We start from the raw sequence: 16,043 nt of genomic DNA on the forward strand, positions 1-16,043 counted from the left end.
CCTATATAGGGGCGCCTGTTTCAAAACAGGCTGCCGTGACCCGGATTCGAACCGGGGTTGCTGCGGCCACAACGCAGAGTACTAACCACTATACGATCACGGCTGGCCATTTCCTCTGGAAGACTATATGCAAAGCGCTGTAGACACTCTCGTTTGTCCCCCGTGTGTTTTTTCCCCCCGTTGTTTAATTCAAAGTTGAGAAGTATTAATGTGAACTGTACTACATACTGTATGTTTACATTGCACTATTTTTATTTTTACATTGTTAAATATTTGCACTACCATCTTCTTGCACATACCTGCACATCTGTACAGCTCTTTAATTACATCTGGTGTACATATTTTGTATTATATTGCTTTTTTATATCTTATTCTTATTGTATTCTATTTTATCTTAATCTATTTAAGTTCTCCAACAGTGGCAGTACTACTGTTTAATATTTTTATACTTAGCCAACTTTTATTCTACTTCTATGTTAATTGCTCTGCACCTAAACACCAATTCAAATTCCTTATATGTGTAAAACTACTTGGCAATTGGCAAACTTGATTCTGATTCTGATTTGCATCCAGAATGTAAACACTTATATACAGCCTTGCACCTTTACACTGTCTGTTACTTCATCATTAAAGGCCTGGGCTAAGGTGATGAGATCACAGACTCAGCTGTGAACCAGCACAACCTTCCTTGTTATAGGCTATTAATTCTACGATGGTGCCAAGGTAAAGCTGGTGGCTAGGAAGGGACAACTTTCTTTATCAGACGTCTTCTTGTCTGTCTCTGAGTCAAAATATTGTGCCACGGTCTGGATTTGATTTGATTCTTTCCAATAACTACGCATATAAAGTGTTGTGGTTGTCATCGCTACATGGTGACTCATTTCCAGTATTTTAGAGCTGATTATACTGTTAATCCAAGCTACTATTGCATAAGACCCTCCTGTCCTTCTTCTAAAAAAAATAGCATGTTTATTTAGGGAGAAATGATTTCCCTGATAGAGAAGATGTGTTACTAAAGTAAAATGAATTAAAAATACACGTTATAAAATATTACAAAGGTTGTGTGTTAAACAAAGATCGAGAATAATAACCTTGTCGATACAGGCTCACTGAGACTTCTAGTAGCCTACGGGTAACATGTTTAAACAGCTAATACCAGTTTTTCTTCACATAACCTTCGGGCAAGAAAAATATGAAGATCCCTCAGTGATTTATTTTTACCTTTGCTCTACCTGTGAGATTTACCAAGCACTAATAAACAGCCATCCGCCTGTATTTGCCCAGCCACAGTGACATTTAACCAGTCACAGTTTGTCCCTAAATGACACCCTTACCAACTTAATTCATTCCTGTGCTGAAGTGAGTTCAGGCCTGTGGCTCTGACCTCAATAATAATGAAGTTCTTGTATCTCTCAGTGTTTTCTTTTTTACAGTAGCTGTATCATCCTGAAAGTGCTCCACGGGCAAATTTCCCAGCTGAACATCACTTCATAAATCTGCAGGTGGATATTATTAAACTTCCTTGACCCCGCCTGTCTTTGCTGCATCACTGAGAAAGATGTGTTGCTCCTTCCCCTGATACTCTATCACACCTCCTTTCAGTCAGATGGTCTCTGTTTGAGGGACGGGACCCTTTTAGGCCTCACCAACACTGATGAAAAGGAGTGTCACATGCCTTTAGCAGCTCAAAAGACTACCAAAACAAAAGGTGAGGATTACATTTTAGAGCAAAATACTTAAAATGATCCTCTGATATGACTAACCTGCAATCATCTGGCTTTGTTTGGTTGCTTTGCTTTATTGTCTGTCCTGTTTTGAATATGGTCTCTTCAGCTGAATTGTATGTATCCTCTCTGACAGATAAAGCAAAAGGACAAAGGTGTAAATCTAAGTAGAAACATTAAGTAAAATTAGTTTAATCTTAATATAACATACGACACAAGGAAAACTACAACAACAACAAAATCAGGGCTCAATCACTAAACAAACCTTTAAGTGACAGACCTGGTAGTTTTATACACTATGGACGAGTCCAACACAAACTGACAACAAAATTAAACATCTAATGAACGTATAAATACACAAACGTTAATAACCTTTAAAAATGAATAAATAAAAAGAATGAAATATCTGTCATAAGCAGAAACAAATGTGGGGGGGGGAATAGGTAGTCCAAGTCTTCCCCTGTTTAATCACCCTGTTGGTATCTCCCACTTCCTGTGGGCTGGGCTTAAAAGGCCATCTTCAGCAGGTTTCTGCCTTTAAAACTTTTCCAGTATTTAGGGAAGGCAAAACATCTTGATTTTTCATTGCCAGGTTTATAGGGGAAAACAGCGGGCAAAATATACAGTGAGATTGTTACGTTTTTCAAAGTTTAGTTAAAAAAGTTTAGTTAAAAGAATCTGAATGTAGTGTTTTGTTTTGCTTTTGCTTGTTTTAAGTTGTTTTTTCTGCCTAATTGCTTGACCCACACTCCAGTCCAGGTAGTGGTGGTAACGCACCATTAAGCTGGTTTGCCAACTGCCAGTAAACACAAAAGAAGAAGAAGAAGTTTCAGGCCTTTTGCCAGGTGAGTTCGGACAAACAAAGATGTATGTAATACTTATTAAACAATGTGATAGTAAATTAAACCATGTGACAGGCTGTTAACTTAACTATGTGTCAGAAAACTGGCTAAAAACGTCGAAGTGTCATTTATTTGAACAAAAAGAACTGTTTGTTGTGTGGCAAAATGTCTGTGTTTTCATTCCTTGAAGCCATCATCATTGATTGACAGCCGTCATTTTATAGATATTTACAGCTGAATATTCGTGTACTCAAGCAGCACGTGGAGGTACTTTAGTATTTCCATTCCACTAAATTTTAGTGGGAAACATTGTTCTTTTTACTCCACTATGTTTATTTTAAAGATATACTAGAGTTTACATTCAATCATACCATGCGATTAAATGAAAGTACGCTGGCCTTCATAGCCTCTGACATCTCACCAAAGTCAAATTGTGCTCTGGTCCATTTTATCCGTTCACAAGCATGACCTCCCCTTTAAACTTCTTACATGGTTTCATTTAATTAGTTGTTTGATGAAGTAAAATCATTTTTACTTTTAAAGTAAAGATTAAGACCAAAGTCATAGAAACTGTTGAACATCTTTATAGCAAAACTTCATCTCACAACCTGTAACATTTATCTTGTGACTCTTGAGGCCTGAATTTACAGGTTGCTAACTGCTGCATAAAACATGTATCTGTAGCGCACATGTGACCCAATTAATTGATAAAATCAGAGAGTTATTATTACACTTATCATTTTTGGTCATTGTATATGTCTATATGGTTGTGTTTTGGGAGAAGAATGCAGATTTATCCAATGATACTAAGCTACTAGCTACATGTCTTTCTGGATGCTAGGCTATGGAGACGGAACGTTCATGAGCGTTTCTGCTGTTTCCTCAGAAGCAAACTGGAGGGAAGCGAGACGCACCGTGTCCTCACTGCTCCTGTTTTTACCTGTGTGATGCAGGTAGGTGAACTGCTGACTAACCAAAACTTCCTATTTAAGAAAGCTAGTTCAGGCTTGTTCAGAGCGTTTGTAGCAATTCTGACACACATAAAGACGGCGAGAAAGTATCTATCCTGCGTTTTTCGTAGTGTGATGCCATTTTGTGTCGTTACTGCAGTCCTTTGAAGTTTTCAGATGTTTATTGTTTGCAGAAGTGTTTATATTTAACTTGCACGTCAAAGATGAGAGACTGATTTAAGTTGATCTATTTTTGGTTAGATATATCTTTGGTCTTTTGGCGGTTAACACAAGTCTTTGATGTATGTAAAGGCAAATATGCCTTCTAAATTTGGCCACATACAACAAATGTTTTAGTAAAATACTGTAAAAAAAATTATGGAATATGTAATTAAAGGGGCTATATGTGAGATTTTACATGTTATATCAGTCAAATATAATTTTTTATTGCTAATGTGGAAGAGATAGTAGAGGTACTGATAAATTGAAACCTTCCCTAACTTCCTCCATTGGCCCTAACAGCCTGTGGGATGATTTTTATGTAAAGCACTCGGGACGTTTTTTTTGCGAAACAGGGGGATGTGACGTATCTGTGCGTTCGTCTTCGCCACTACAACACGACACAACCCAAGCTGTGAAATGGAGACAGATAAAGCCAACAAACGACCGGCACCCACAACAACACCAACACAAAACTACACACAAGAATAATAATCTAGTGAAGCCCGTCTGACCAAACAGGAATGTGATCGACGTCAGGGGGAAAACTAGAGTCAACATCCGCAGGGCATGCGAAACATGGAGACCTTCGATTGCTTTTGGGGATCAAAACAGACCCACAACTTATTGTTGTCATAGAAACAAAACCCGCGTGCAGCGTTTTTTGTCTCACCAGGTGCAGCGTTTTTTCTCTCGCAACACAAGTGCTTAATTCGTTCCGCGATTTTGACAGAAGAAATACTTCATATTATTTTTAAATTGTGGTATTACTGTTTCATTTTTTTGACCATACAGTCTAATATTAAGTGTTTTATTTTTTTTTTTCCAAGTTGTGCTATATTCTGAAGACTTCATCCATGATTGTAGTTATTGAGACTCAAACTGAAAGAGTACACAAACAAAAAGGGATCCAAGGCTTCCTTAAGTACAAAAAATCCATCTGTTTCTGAGCCTTTGGGCGGCCAGTCCATCAAAAACCTTACAGTAAAGAGAAATGTAAAGAAAAATGGCGTCATTTTAAATATATGACCGAGAGAAGGGCAGAATGTCCCCCTGATGTATTCCACGCTCATTTACTTGTCAGATGTGATTAAAAGGCTCCAGCCCGTCCCACATCACTGATGTACTTGGTCCCTTCCCTCAGGAAACCCGAGTCACATACATTAGCTAAATTGCTGAGTTTTTTTTGCTCCCCTGTGAGCCAGAGAGCAGGAGGAGATCCTCGGGCAGATTCTTAACTCTTCCTCCGTCACAGTTTGAGACGAAAGGTGACCTGACTTTTTGCTCTCAGGGCTTCTCGACTCTGAAACCGCCTGAGGGAATGTTACGCCTGAAGATTCAGTGTCGTTTAAATCACTGCTTTTTACTTTTCCGAACAAATGATCTGTTAATGTCTCTAAGTTCTTGTGTCTAATCTATTTAAAGGGGTAATGTAGCTTAGTACTTTCACTCAAAGGCTGAGTACAAATATTGTGCTTTTTGGATTAAGAATTTGGATATAAAACATGCAGTCGGTTCAGATAACTTGACACAGATTTTCCTGATTAAACGGCAGAATATACGTGTTAAAATTACCTTTACTAACAAGCACAAAGTTGTTGAGTGGGAAGCAGGAAAATGGGCAAGCGTAAGGATGTGGGCGATTTTGACAAGGGGCAAATTGTGATGGCTGGACGTCTGGAAAGAAGAGAACCAGCGACAGGGTCATGGGCGGCCAAGGCTCACTGATGCGCGCGGGGAGCGAAGGCCGGCCCGTGTGGTCCGATCCAACAGAAGAGCTACTGTCGCTCAAACTGCTGACAAAGTTAATGCTGGTTCTGATAGAAAGGTGTCAGTCTTGTCTCGACGGGTCACGGCTGTGTTGGCGGCAAAAGGGTGGAACTACAGAATATTAGGCAGGCGGTCATGATGTCACGGCTGATCGGTGTATGATCATGTAATTATTGTTGTTGGTGCATTTGAATGCAGGGCTTTGGGCATGTGATTGGAGTACTTCTGTAGTTCTTTTTCTACCAATGTTTTTAAGTTTCTTTGTTGTGTTGGTTTGCATAGTATGGAAGCCCTTAGCGGACGGCCATCCATACATTTTATTTACTCGGTTTTTCCGTGATAAAGAGTAATTTATCACGAGATAACGATGCGGCATAACGTCAGATGATCAGAACTCGTATCCCCAGAGTTGTAAAAGCACAAAACTAACATTGAAACTTAACTTCTCTCATTAGTGTGAGCAATGGCAGCATGGCATGTACTGGCCTGTAACAGTGACCAGACTACTGTTTTGTTTTCTAGATCGCTGGAAAATTATCCCGTTATCACGAAAAAAACAAGCTTTGTTATCCGGCGATAACGGGAAAATAAGATCTCGAGAAAATGACCAGAAATTACCGAGGTAATAAATTGTATGGATGCATGTCCGCTAAGGGCTTCCGTAGGATTGCTTTCCTCAGGTTTTGGTAACTGTATTTATAGGTGTGTGTTTTGTGTGTCTTTTCTGAAATCACACACATAACCATAAGACCCTGGTTATTTCACTTGGGGTATTTATTAATATTTTAGACACTGTCCTTCGGGACAATATGCACAGTATCATTGACAAAGTCAATTTACCTTTTACACTTCCCTGTGTATATAGATGTCACATAGTGTGTGTGTGTGTGTGTGTTGATATATATATATATATATAGATATATATATATATCTATATATATATATATCTATATATATATATAAAGCAACCACCGCATCTCCCCAAGAAAGGATTTTGAACTTGGTTCTGGTCTATATATTCCTCTTTGTGTGTATTTTGGCTTTGCTAAGTTGTACTAAAAATATATTTTTTTAACATTTCCTCAATATTCTATATAACGTTCTACATTACCTCTTTTCCAAGATAAAAATACAGTTTTATCAATAACCTGATCTGCTGGAGAGTCCTTGAGCAGGGAAAGTGTGAGTGACTGTAGCCGTGTTCTTTGAAGTCAAAGTTATAACTTAAGATTCATTCATCTTCTTTCACATATTCAATTTAGTTTTACAATAACCTTGTTGGCAGTAGTAAAACATTTCACCACTCTGTGGCGCAACAGCTCCATCGACAGAAAACATGGACTTTATTCTTTCACCATCCTGCAATCGTCTCTCTCTCTGTGTCTGTCTGTCTGTCTGTCTGTCTGTCTGTCTCCGTCCCTCTTCAATACTCTGATGATCCATAATCACCACTCTGCGTGTCTCCATCAACATCCATCATTCTTTATGGAGTTTCGCAGTCAGGGGTGCGGAGGAGAGGAATCGTGAGAGAGAAAAAGACAGCCTTCCAGTCAGGGGCAGAGAGAAGGCTACTCAGCACTCTTATTTCCAAATGACCTCCCACATAGAAAGAATGGCTCCCTGTCCGCACATTTTCAATCGCCAGTCTTGGAGTATTAAGCAGACACCTTTTGCTCTGCAGTGAGGAAAACCCTGCCGACCCGCGCATGTTATTAGAATAAATTGCCTTTTCATAGATCTATAGTCCCAGACATATTGCCTTTCACTGAAGAGACTCTGAATCAAACCATCACATTAATAAGACATTTCATGCAGACAATACAAGGTCTTTAACATGTCCCTCAACATGCTTAGAATTAAAGCTGCAATTTAACGTATAAGATAACAGAACAAAAGCCAATTAAGTTAACTCAGTGTAATTTTATGGTAGAGTAGCCAGCCCGGAGCTCATCTGTTGCTGCGAGGAAGCAATCGCAGAAAACAACCAAGAAATTGAATCACATTTAAGTTAAAAGTGCTACAAACCTGACTGAAAACGCACATGAGAATCGACATCATAGTGTTTTAGGCTCCACGGAAGCTTTGAGGTTATAAGACGGTATAATTTTGTGGCAAAGACTCTATACGTGCAGCGGTGTGTCCAAAGGGGTGGCATGAGCCCCTGGAAATATGATTTGCCACCCCCAATTCTTACACTACGATTGGCTAGTTGCCCAGTCAGAGGCTGGAGTTATGTTCCAACCAGTTTTTTTTTTGGCATTTCAAGGTAGCAAATTTGTTGTTGTACTTTAAATTGTGACTGTTAGAGGTATGTCTTCTTTTTGAGCCTATACTCAGGAATGTATGTGATCCCTTAAAGAGGTGGTATTATGCTGTTTCATATTTTAAGACGTGTATATACAGTTACAATGTTGGATGCCCAGACTAAACGTGGGTGAAGTTTCAAATCTGTTGGTTAAAGTATGTTGGAGTAATCCCCAGGCTCTCAGCTCAGTCTGCTGCGAATGCCAGGTTTCACACAGTTTTTTTCAACCTATGCACTTTGTGATGTCACAAAGGCTTCAGAGAGCTGGCCAATCAGACGAAAGTGGGCTTGTAGGGACAGAGCCTTTTCAGGCAGAGGCTGTATGAGGGCCTGCACAGAGCACCAGTGTGAGAAAAATGATCAGTTTTTGTAACTGTAAATTATGCTAAGCTACTCCACAGGTATCACAGAGTGAAAGTTTGGAATAAGCATAATACCCCCCCTTTAATGTTAGGCGTTCAAGTAGATCAGGGAGAAAGAAATGGTAGATAAATGCTATTCAGATATGTGTGACTCACACCCCTGCGCAAGTCAGTGACCCACTTGGGCACCCCAGTCATACATGTCTGGACACGCCCCTCTGTACATGCTAGGCTGCTGCAACACTTTGATTTAAGCTGAGGCGCTGGAGCAGAGGTGCAGTCACACCTGCAGGGGATAAATCCAACTGCATTATGAGGTTGTAACACTATTTAAAAACATACTGTTTGAAGTCTTTGACATGATATTTGTGTAGAGGAGTTAAAAAGTATTCATTGTGTTATCTACTTGGTCAACCTGCCTTCATGCAAAACCATGTCACAAAGTTGGCTAACTTTTTCAGCTAGTAGATGTTTGTAAGTTTTTGTAAACTATAATCAACATTTGCAAAAAAGGGGTCAAACAAATCAAGGCCAGTCATGACCTTATGTAATCTTGAAATTGCTCAGATGTTTAATGACTTGAAGAATGGAAAATAAAACGTAACTGATGTTTCTTTATGTTTACATGTTTGCAAGCTCAACATTCAGAGCCTAAAACCTTGTGAACATGTGATGCTCACCCTACTTCTTACAACTTTACTTTGGAAATACTTAAAATATGGGCCACATTTTTGCTACTTTGCTCCATGAAAATGTGAGGAAAATTGATGTTTTCTTGCTCCCTATTAGTCCAGGACTGCATCATCCTGTGCAGTATTCGTGGAGGTGTCCGGAGCCTTCCCACAGGATACAGCGAGTCCTGCCAGGTGTACAGGTGCATTACAGAGTCTCTCTGTGACACGTTCACTGTAGAGATAAGGCAGAAAATCACTGGAGTCATCCTTAAGGCAAGACAGCTTGCATCAGTCAAGCTGTTTGGTGCCAAACTCGGGAGGTTCTGGTTGGAGGCTCGGAGCAGCAGCTGCAAGCGAGTGTAACTCTGCGAGTTCGATGAAGGGGTGTTGCTGAGAAAGAGCAAGCGTGTTCACTCAACCTTTTCTGGGTCAATAACACTAAAAAAGCCACCAGTCTCCCTCCTCTCGTCTCAATCAAAGCTTCTGCGTTAGTAATTTAGTGCGGGCGTAAAAAGGAAAATAACTTGCCTCATTTAAATGCTAATTTGTCTCCAGCTGAAGACTCAGTACAATGGCAACAGGTTGGCAGACTATGGAATATATTGTGTGCGAGCTCATAGATCAGACACAAAGACAGTTTCCCGACCACGTTTCCCCATAAAAATCTTTTATTTCTTCATGCATCTTTTCTCTCCCAGCGGTGCTGCATAAAAACACAGGAAGCAGTGGTCCGCACTGCTGCGTGACTGAAAATCATTACTGATGCTTCTTCTTTCACTCACACCTTCTCCGTTAGTGGACACAGTAACTTCTGCAGGGTGGCTTCTTACTGGCTTTCAATACATGTTATTTAAAACATGATGTCATAAGGAAATGGTTTTTTAACGAGTGACATGAAGACTATTATTCACAAGTACTGTAGTTGCTTAGCAGAGATTTGGACTTGAGTCGACTCGAGTCACTCTTTTGATGACATGCGACTTGACAAAAAATTAATGACTTGAGACTTGCGTGTGTTCATAAGTTTGAATGTTAGCTGTTAAATATAAAATGATAAAATTCATTGTTGTCAAGTTTCTGTCGAACTATCGAGTATGTATGCAGTGCAACTGGGAATCATGATTGGACGACTCAAAAAGCTCCCCGGTATGTGATTGTCATGATCGGATGACTGGCTGTGAGTCAAACTCCTCGCTATGGCAACACGCAACATCAAAGCCCCCAAAGAGAAGCCTCATCAGCCGCACTTGTTACTACTCAATACGGTCTCAGACCACACCATCATCATGGTCGGTCTGTGCCGAGATAATACAGATACAACTCACTGTCATACTTTTTGAACAGGTTATATAAATTGGCCAATAATATCATTATTAGACGAGCTACTAATACCTTGTCTTTTGTCTTTATAAAGACTGGATACTACAGGTAAGAGTGCTGGATCTCGTGACTTGACTCGGGACTTGTCTTAACTAAGGACTCGACTTGACTTGACATAACCTGTGACTTGACAAGGACATTGTTTCTATCCCAGTGAGTGAGTGGGCGGAGTGAGGATGACGTTTATTATTCAACCGGTGCAAAACCAAAAAATCTCCTGCTGTGAGGGACATGTGTCAAGGGCAACTCTTAGAAAATGTCAGCCGCATTTGTCAGGAGTACATGTGTGAAAACTTTTTTTTCATGAAGTAAAAGTTTTAAAGTTCAGGCTCTGAAAAGTACATAGAGTATAAAATCTAATATAAGCCCTTTTAAGGTCTTTTTTTCTGGCTGTTTCTTTGCAAAGCTAACGTAAAGTGATAATCTTGCAGATTTTCATTTAAATAAATGTCTGTTAAAGCTGCTGTGAGGAGTTTTTCACTGCTCATGAAACGGACTGAAATTAATTCTGATTACTCTATATGACCTACAGAAGCAAACCAGACCATCAGAGACAAGATTGATTATTTCTATAGAGTTATGTTTAATGCCTGAAACGTCTGGCGGGGGGGGGGGGGGGGTGTCAGACGAGACATTTTTCAGGGTAAAAATTTAAAGTGAGTGATACATATTACTGTTAGAGAAAGCAGGATGAGATTTATTGTTAAAAACAACCACTTTAGCATGTACAGGACAAAATCAGCAGAGAGACGAGAGGTACAGCTTTGTCCACAGGGGGCGCCAAAATCAACACAAACCAAAAGTTCCTCACAGCAGCTTTAAGTCACTCTCTATCGCCGAATGAGGTAACACAATGGTGATTGAGCCTGTGGCCCACTGATGAAAGCCTTTGTATATGCAGTCTATAGTATTATTATGGACTGGGTGTCTGTGGCAACATTCGAGGATAAAAATCACAAGCGGCGCCCAGTTAGTGACGCGTTTTCCATCACCCAGCAGTGGTTGGTCTGCCACAGAGGGTAGGCGGAGCTAAGTGGCTGCTTTTCTAGTTTCTGCAAGTGTTGCGAGTAAACAGTAATCTACTATGGCTGAACAAACAAAGAAAAGATCGATGACTACAGATACAACTTCAAAAATAAGTGAAAATCTAAAGAAAAAGAACATTCGACGCTCGGACGAAGGCAAACAGTCTAAAAAGGAAAGCGACCGCCAGCGAGGAAAATCAAGAGTTACAACCATGGACGTCTGATTAAATTGGGGAAGTGTCCTCCTGCAATTACCGTTTATCGCCATTAGAGGCGCCAAAGAGAACAAAACTGAAATCTTCGAGATAACCTTTAACCTTGTCGTCGTATTTGGGAGACAATTTACCTTAAATCATTCTAACCTCAAATTGATAAAACAATAATGGAAACTAATGAATTTTCTCTGCTCGTGTGCGTAAATCAGTTGGATGGGTAATTTTGTGCTGCACCGTTGTAGTCGGAAATGTTTGCAGGTTCAGTGTCATCCATGTTGCTACAAGTTCTCCCTGTTTGCCAAAGACATCACATCCACGAGATGCTTCGTCTCTGGGGACAAGTTTCCCGCTCTGTCTGATTCATCTTGATTCATCTTTCACATTGTTTTCGTCATGTTACGTCTCTTGTGTCTTTTGTTTTATTGTCTCATCCATATGGCAGCGAGCGGTGAAATGAAAAAAAAAACATCAATTATTCCCCTTAAACAAAAGTAATGAGCCTGTTTGAAAATGTAAGGATTAGAAAGTAAAGCTATTTGTGCGCACACACCGAGGGATTTCTCTCCAACTCTCTAACACTTCCCCTCCTCCACGGTTTCCCACACTCTTCTTCTTTAATTTCTCTCTCGTTGCCCTCCTCTCTCTTTCCGTCTATCTGAATCTCTAACCTCTCTCCATCCGTCTCTCTGTGTCATCTTCTGTCTCTGCCACGATCTCTCTCTCTCTGTCGCTCTCCGTCTGTCTCCCTCCATCTCTCTCTTTCTCTCTGTCGGTCTGCAGCCACCCTCGCTCTGTCTCTCTGTGATTGAGTGAGCGTAGAAGTTGGTTGGATACCCTTCTGCTCTGCTCCAAGGTTAACCACACGCACACATGCACACACACAAACACACGCTGACCTCTCTGTGTGCATCATTTCATTGGCTCTTCCCGGTATTTGACATGCTTCGCTTCATGGCAAACGTCTTCTAACACACAATTACCTTCCGTGTCCGAATGTGCAGGTGTGTGCTGCATGTAAGAATGCATGCGTGTGTCTGGTATGTGTGTAAAGTGTGTGTGTGTGTGTGTGAGATTGTGTGGCAGGCTCATTTAGATGGTGGACCATCTGAATTTCCATTATGCAGACTTGACAAGGAAATGGCCTGATTTTTAATTGGCGGGGATTCGCCTGCGACACAAGGTCATTGGCTGATAATATGTCAATTATCTGTCACACAGCTGAGCGAGTGAGCCGAGAGAAAGAGAGAGAAGACAGGGAAGTAGGAGAGGAGAGCAGAGGATGGACGTAGCCTCATTTGACTTGTCAGCCATCTATCCCAGTGGTGACACCACGCACGCACACACATACGCACGCACGCACTATTGAAGGTCTAAAGGATTATGTAGGATGAGAAGGGTACATACATACACTCTGTGATTATTACTTAAACTCCCACATCTTGGTATGTATGTAAGCGTGTGATAACTACAGCTAAAAACGGTGTGATTCATCCTCCTAACATACAGGCATGCGTGAAAATGGATGCAGACAGATACACAAGGCAAACCTCCAGGCACAAAAGCAGGAACTGGTCAAAGCGCCAGTCAACTCTTCTTCTCCCTCTACTTCATCCAGAAGTTCTGTAGGGTTAAGAAGGTTGTTCAATCTACAGAGGAGAAGCAGTAACACGGCTGTGTTAAAGACCCCCTCCAGTGAAAATCAAGTGTTTAACCTTGTAAATATCTCCATGTGGTGTTCTTCATGTGCTACAAGACATATAAGGGACAACATCAGCAGTCATCTCCATGGCAGGGCCTGTCTGCTTTTAAACTGCAGTGTACCAAGGACAGGCTGAACAACATGTTTTCAGATTGGCAGGTTTGAGACGTCACAAACCTAAGGAGCCAATCCCATCAATGGACGGGTTGACTATGCATATCATTATGTGTCGTTTTAGCAGCTGGGGGGCGGCTTTTTTGTCATTGTTTTCAATGAGAGGGGGGCTTTTTGCGCGCTGCTTTTGCATTGCAGAGCGCCTCGCGTTTTACTGCTCTGTGTGCCTCGCGTTTTTGAGGAAACGCTCTGAGTTGAAAAAACTTCAACTCAAAGCAGAAAAGCGCCCAACATCTTGGGCTTTTTTTCTCATTGTCCAATCGGATGAAAGGAGAGGCGGGCCTTCCGTCAGTTTACAATATAACGGTTAGGTTAATGACAGCTAATGATTCAATGGTTGCCTTAACAACAGTAGAAATAAAAGGCGCAGCGAGCTGCTCTTTTTTTAACCGTAGGCTTCAACAAAAAAGGCAGTGCGGTGCAGTTCGCGCTTCGCAGGCTGTAAAACGCGAACCACGCTCTGTCTGATCGACCCTATGGCAACCACTTCGGCGAGGCGTGAGCCAGCTGTAACTGTCATGCTAGCTAAGATTCAACAAATTGCCACTAAACGATGGCAGAGACGTGTTTTGTTTTCGGCTGTAATTTTACAAAAGGAGAAACGTAGGACAAAGTGGGCGGGGCCTATGCAGATTTTGGAATTTTTAATGAGGGAGAAGGAGGAGATTCCTTAGGAGGATTTTAACAAGGTAACGTATTTTAGCAGAAAAAGCATATCAGACACAATTTATTATTTAAAGCAGAGCATTTGTTTTAAAATATGACTGGAGCTGCTCTTTAAATACTTGATTCTGATTGGCTAATTCCAGCATTCCGAGGTCTGTTATTTCTCAATAACAGACCGTTGTTCTGAAGAACAGACCGTTGTTAGGGATGCGGCTCTAATTACACAATCCGGAGGACTGACTGTAATCATATCAATCCGCCAAAAGAAGTCTGGTAAATTTGATGTCGGTTTGTTCACAGAAGGAAAAAAGAAAAGAGACAAAATCGCAGAGAAAAAGCCAAAAACGTGAAAACTGAAGGCTATGACAGAGAGATCTACACACCTGAAGACGGCACATGAAGTATCTTCTTATCTTCTTACCCATGCTTGTGGTCACCAAAAGGTTGAGGCCTGCAACACAAAAGATCGAAACTTGTACATTTTTATCAAGGAAACAGCCATTTTAAATCATGGACTTTGAATATGTTAAGAAAAGTTGACATTTCTATGTTTGACTTTTAAAGACCTCTGGCCTTATTTTGAAGCTTTAAAATCGAGTAAAGAGATTAACAGTAGGTGGCAGCAGAACAGTTCAGTGTGCACATACACTCTTATAAATACAGAGAGAGAAATACAAGCAGGTCCCTCAAAACTAAATCTCTATCAGCCACACTTTTTACACATTTGATCTGAGGCGATAACTTTCCCGCCAAAAACTTTTTCGATTTAAAATGTGCATTAAAAACAGTTGGATGGAAAGTTGCTTATATTGTCCTTCTTTGCCCTCTTTCTATCTTCCTCTCTCTTTGTTTTTTGATGCTGCTGCTCTTTCGCTCCACTGAGGCTTCACTCAGAAGTGACTTCAACACTTTCACACCCTGCTAGCCTCCATACTGTGTCTATGAGTGTGTGTGTGAAGATCTTCGATTGTTTCTCTTCTCATCTCTTCCCATCACTTCCTCCACCATCTCCCCCTTCTCCTTTTAAACCCTCAGCCTTGCTTCTCCTCTGTGTCTTCTCACTCTTTTACTCCTCACTTTGCTTCTCCACATGTCACCCTCTCCTGCCCTCCTTCCCCTCTCACGCCTCTCCCAATTTTTTCATCTCGACATGTGTGTCAATTTTCGCTGAAGTGGCTCTCGTCGCCGCGGTGATGCAGAGACGGCTGGATCACGGAGGGAAAGCGCAATGGAGGGCCGAAGGGACAGATGCACCGGGCGAGAGATAGCGGCGGAGAGATGGAGAGACATCTGATGTTGTCTCGCTGGGGCAGCCATGAGTGTAGTTACAATCTGTAAACACACATACACACACACACACATGCTCAGTTGGGAAATGAACACAGGGGAAATCTGTGCCCTCTCAAACAGAGAAAATTAACACAACAGGAAATTGGTTTCTGCTTTCTGTGCAAATGTGACGGCAGATCCCTCGATAAATCGTATATAAATTATATGTGTAATTTATTTATCTACAAAGGAAGATGGAAGGAGCGAGAGAGAAATAAGTATACAAACTTTAAATCTTAAAAGAATTGTGACAACATGAGAAATATGCTTCTTTTATCGAGCCAAAGTCACAGCTCTCATAACTGTTTGTTCAATATGATGCTACGGCTCTCGTTGTTAGCTTAACTTAGCACAAAGATTGGAAACAGGTGGGAACAGTTGGCCTGACTTTGTCTAAGGCTATAAAAGGGTATAAGTTATATCATGTTTATTAAATTCACACAATATTGATACACCTCTCATACCTATTCATTCAATTTTAAGCTACAGCTAGCTCATTGTTTGCTTACTTAAGCTCAAAGCTTTGAAACAGGTGAAAACGGTTAGTCTGGCTACGTCCAAAGGTAGGCTAACAAAACAGTATGAACTTTTAAAAACATGTTCATAAACAAATCTTGAATTGTTTGTTAAATTCACACAAATCTGATGCACTCTCATACCTGTAAGTTAAATATTAAGCTATAGCTAGCACGTTGTTAGCCTGCCTTAA

General features: G+C 40.8%; 1 non-coding gene across 1 annotated transcript; it reads right to left on the minus strand.

Annotated features, from left to right (window-relative positions):
- Window positions 1-31: 31 nt before the first annotated feature.
- trnah-gug (transfer RNA histidin (anticodon GUG)) lies at window positions 32-103 on the minus strand. Its single transcript has one exon. It is a non-coding gene; the product is annotated as a tRNA-His (tRNA).
- Window positions 104-16,043: the final 15,940 nt, after the last annotated feature.

This window comes from Semicossyphus pulcher, unplaced genomic scaffold, assembly GCF_022749685.1.
Source record: "Semicossyphus pulcher isolate SPU_LCO1_2020_fin unplaced genomic scaffold, fSemPul1.0.p SCAF_5, whole genome shotgun sequence".
Lineage (NCBI taxonomy): Eukaryota > Metazoa > Chordata > Actinopteri > Labriformes > Labridae > Semicossyphus > Semicossyphus pulcher.